A 5,198-nucleotide genomic window follows, 5' to 3' on the forward strand; every position below is an offset into this window, starting at 1 on the left:
TTGATGCAACATAATAGCTTAAAAATTTCAGCTATAATCAAATAATAGTTATTTATTTGTTTTGGAGTAAATAGTTGATTCTACAGGTGTTTTATGATTTTGAGCTAAATGACACAATTTAAGCAACCATACAGATGAATCACTGAACATCTCAGTTGGCCGTGCAGTTCACCTCTTCTACTCTACTCCAGTAACCCAATTTATTTATTTTCAGTTGCTTTTTTATTTTATTAATATTATTTTTTACATTCTAGGATGTTGTTGCGGAGCTGTTGGGAGGGAGGGGGAGAGGGAAAGGGGAAGGAAATGGGATGGAAGAAGGAGAGAGGAGGAGGGGTGGGATTGAGGCCTGTGGCACCCCCCTCATTCCCATAGGGGAGACGGGGGACTTCCAGCAGTGGCTTAGTTATTGCAGGGCTGGGTGCAGATGTTGGGGCTGTCACACCTCAGTATTTGCCTTCCCTAATAAAACTTGTAATAATTTTTATAACAATTTAACGATTATAATAATTTCAGAATAATGCTATGTACCAGGCACTATGTTAGCACATTATATAACTCTTATACTCTTACCAACAACTCTTGGGTCACTTTATAGATAAGGAAACTGGGGCTAGGGAGGTCAAATAAATTTACTCAAAAGTAACAGACATGCAGATGAAGAAACTAAAGATGTAAACCAAGATTTGACCGATTCCAAAGTCTGTACACTTTAACCAACTCTCCTCCAACTCTAACATTTTAAACGATGACTTTCTCAAGTTTTCTAACTCTCCCACTAACCAGCTCCTTAACCTCACTGAGAACACCAATCCTTGCCACTCCACATTCTTCCAGAAGATCAGCCACTTTCAATTTCACATCCTTCTCTACTGAGTGCAGACACTACCATGGGCACTCAACCCCTGTATCTTCTCCTCATTTCCCTTAGCTCTCCTCCACTTTCCCACACTTCGATCAGTCCAATCACCCATTTTTTTATTTTGCCTCTCCTCTCAAGTTGTCCAGTCTAGGTTGAGTTGCTTGTGATGGTCACATTGTGTAACAATTTTACACCATGAAATATGTGTTTTTCTCAACTTGATTCAGCTGTCAGTGTTGGTTAGCGATGCTTTTATTGTCCTAGTGACCTTTTTTCCCCAGTCTCTAAGGTTGCTGTTTCAAAACATCACTTTTTTCAGGCCTTTCTCTCCTCCCATCCCTATAACCTCAGTGTATACAGATTATTCTAACTCTTGCTCCATAGTAGACAAAGGACCTCAATGATTTTTCCTCTCTTCTCTCCAAATTTTATATAGTTCTACCCATTTTGTACCTGATTCTTTTCCAAGGCTTATTTGTGGACTTGATCCCATTTCCTCTCTACCAACCAATCACCCTATCCATCCTTCAGGATCTTGATTCATCAGTTTTCAAATTCTCTGCTGTACTTCCACCCCTTCCCCTCTATTGGCTGTTTCCTTTCAGACAACGAAGAAGTTCAAGTCAGTTCACCCTCCATGCCCCAATATGTACAAAATAGAAAACCTTTGCTTCACCCAGCTTCTCCTTTAGGCTGCAGACTTCACTTCTCTAACACGCTTCTTGAGAGAGCATTCAATACTCATTTCTTCCAATTTATTACCTTTGCCTCCTCCTTTAACTTTCTGAAATTTCTTCACTTTGTCACATACTCTGAAATCATACAAGTTTGAGATTTATCTGAATTACGTTGTGCAAATGGGTATCAGATTTTTTATTCCCACCTTTCTGTGACTAACTTCAATTGTATCGATTTACTTATAATGCCGAGCAGTTGTTTTAAGAACGTAGCATTTTTTGATCAAAGGGCAGTGATAATTTTGGTAGTTGAAATACTTAGAAGAGTGAGAAAATCTAAGTGAAATTCTGCACTCGTGATGATGAGGTGTTTATTGGAGCACTTAGAGTGCAATATGAGGTCAGGGAGTCCCTGTATGGTGACTCAAAAGAGTTATCAAGAAAAAAGACCATTTTATTATTTTTTATGACAGAATAGTATTCCACTGTGTATACATATCATGTTTTCTTTGCCCATTCATCTGTTGATGAACACCTAGGTTGATTCGATGTCTTGGCTATTGTGAATAATGCTACAATAAACTTGTGGGTTCACATACCTCTTCAACATACTGATTTTATTTCCTCTGGGTATATACCCAGTAGTGGGATGGCTGGATCACATGGCAGTTCTGCTTTTAATATTTTGAGGAACCTCCATACTGTTTTTCATGATGGCTGTACTAATTTGCATTCCCACCAGCAGTGTGTAAGGGTTCCCTTTTCTCCACATCCTTGCCAATGCTCATCTTTTGTCTTGTTGATAATACCCATTCTAACAGGTGTGAGGTGATATTGCATTGTGGTTTTGATTTGCATTTCCCTAATGATTAGTGATACTGGGCATTTTTTCACATACCTGTTGGCCATTTGTATGTCTTCTTCAGAAACATCTATTCAGATCTTTTCCCCATTTTTATCAGCACTGCACTGCACTCTCCCGAGTGAGCCACGGGCCGGCCCAGTATTTTCCCCATTTTTAAATAGAGCTATTTGTTTTCTTCCTATTGAGTTGGTTGAGTTCCCTGTATATTTTGGATATTAACCCCTTATCAGATGTATAGTTTGCAAATATTTTCTCTTATTCTGTAGGTTTTCTCTTCACTCTGTTGATTGTTTCCTTCGCTTTGCAGAAGCTTTTTAGTTTGATATAATCCTATTTGCCTATTTTTGCTTTTGTTGCCTTTGCTTTTGAAGTCATATCCAAAAAGTCATTGCCCAGACCAGTTGGCCATAGAAACACTACTGATCTTTGTATGTTGATTTTGTATTCTGCAACTTTACTGAATTTGTTTATTAGCTCTAAGAGTGTGTTGATGGAGTCTTTAGAGTTTTCTATATGTAAGATCATGTCGTCTTCAAACAGGGACAATTTTACTTCTTCCTTTCCAATTTGAATGTCTTTTATTTCTTTCTCTTGCCTAATAGTTCTGACTAGGAATTTCAGTACTATGTTAAATAGAAGTGGTGAAGGTGGGCATCCTTGTCTAGTTCCAGATCTATAAAGCTATAGGAACAAAAAGAGCAGAGCATGGTACTGGCATAAAAACAGACACATAGACCAATGGAACAGAAAAGCAAAGAGCTTTCGTGAGAGGCCTTTCCTTGTCCTTTCTGCTATTCATGCATCAGTAAGAAATGCAAAATTTTTAATTGGGTTGTCAGAGTTTGGTTTAGACATTTTTAATGATTTTCTCATCATTTTGGTAAGGTAAAATATCATAATTATTCTCACATGTGTGATTATTTGAGTCCATATATTGTTTGATATTGCCTAGTATTGTTTCAGAAAAGAAATTACTGAAGTAGTTTATCATTGCATGTCAATAGCTGTCATTATTTGACTTTCTCCTCTGATCAAAATAGTGTCAGTGGAGTAAGCTGACTATTCACACTGTAACTGCTTTAAGATAACCAAGTCTATTTCCTTAGTTTCTCTCCTGCCTGCAAGATCATTCTAGCTTCTTGTGTTTACAAATCTGGGTAATGAATGGGTAATTGTCTTTTTAAATTGAATATAGTTTGTCTTTTTCTTTCCTTTCAGATTTTTTTAAGCTAGTCGCAAATGAGGTTTATCTAAGCCAAAGCTCTACTTTTTAATATCAACTATAATAGCAACAGCAAAAATTCACAGATGAAAGAGATTTCTTATTTCTCTAAGATTTGGCAGGTTTGGAGTCATAGTTAGGGCTATGTATGTGAACATTTTTTACCCTCCTCTTTAACCTGATCCATTCATTGGACACTATATTTAAGGATTGGTTGGAAGTAGAACCAGTGGAAAAGGAGGCAGGTCAGAACTCCTTCATGTTTCTCTTACACATGATAGTTATCTGTACATAGAGCCCAAGTGGCTTTTATTATTTAAGATAGGGCAATGAATGTTCTTCAAATTGTTCAAAATGTGTTTTGTAGATTTAAATTAAAACTGTGTATGTGAAAAATATATTGGATGGAGAAATGGTAAATTGGAGAGAGGCAATATAGAATAGGAGCTGGGAGTGTAGATCTGGGTTCATAACCCACTTTTCTACTTGTCAACTCTGACAATGGGCAAATTAGCTAACCTGCCTAAGTTTTAGTTTTTCCAATTGTAAATGAGATAATAATTATGCCTGTGTCATAAAGTTGTCAGATTTGATGAGAAACTATATGAAACACATCACACTGTCAATAAAAAAAAGTTTACTGTTTTTGTACTGTTATTTTAAAAGATTTTTCTGTCTCATCATTATGTATTTTCTTCTAGTACTTTATATTTTCAATTGTTTTATTACTCAAAAAAGCTTCATTTAAAAAAATTTAGCTCTCTGACTCTATGCTCATGCCTTCAACACTTTCACAATGATATTTTGCTCCTCAATAAGGCAAGCACGATTGATCCTGTCAGGGACACATTTAGCACACATGGAATCAACCATAGGCCCTGCTGACGTATTTTCATTTTAGACAACCTCATAAGAACTTTAGGTCTCACAGCATGAACCCCTCAAAGTTTGCCTGGGCACATACCATATGCAGATCTTGGTGCTTTCCCAACCTTCTTGATATAAAGGTAAATGGTTCTATTACCAGGGGTTAGGGACAGCCTAATTTTGTTAGAGGCTGTATTGTAAGAAAGTCTCGATGGTATGTCAGATGATGGACCATTCTGAATCCCTCTAGATGCCTCGCCTGGAAGAGGAAGAAGAAAGTACTGTGAGTTCAAAGATCAAATATGAAATGCATATATTTTCAGTTTTAAAAAAATACTTAAATCTTTAACTCAGTGATTGCAAAACCTTTTGATCTCAGGACCCTTAACACTCTTAAAATTATTGAGGACCCCTCCCCAAGCTTTTGTTTAAGTAGGTTATATATATCGATATATGTTTGCCATATTTGAGTTTAAAACTGAGAAATTTAAAAAATATTTATTTGGCCTTGGCCACACCCCCTGACACCTGCAACCAACCCAGCAGTGACCATTGAGCCACTGCAGGAAGTGCCCTGGGCTCTCCCAAACCGGGGCAGTGGGGAGCCTTGGGCCTTGGCCACACCCCCCTGACACCTGCAGCCAGCCCAGCGATGACCACGGAACCACCACAGGAAGTGCCATGAGCTCTCCCAAGCCAGGGGGG

At 37.8% G+C, this 5,198-nt stretch overlaps 1 pseudogene; it reads right to left on the bottom strand.

The window, feature by feature from the left end:
- Positions 1 to 4,370: 4,370 nt before the first annotated feature.
- On the bottom strand, positions 4,371 to 4,728 carry LOC134368319 (large ribosomal subunit protein eL34-like; annotated as a pseudogene).
- Positions 4,729 to 5,198: the final 470 nt, after the last annotated feature.

The sequence above is a fragment of the Cynocephalus volans genome, chromosome X (assembly GCF_027409185.1).
Source record: "Cynocephalus volans isolate mCynVol1 chromosome X, mCynVol1.pri, whole genome shotgun sequence".
NCBI lineage: Eukaryota > Metazoa > Chordata > Mammalia > Dermoptera > Cynocephalidae > Cynocephalus > Cynocephalus volans.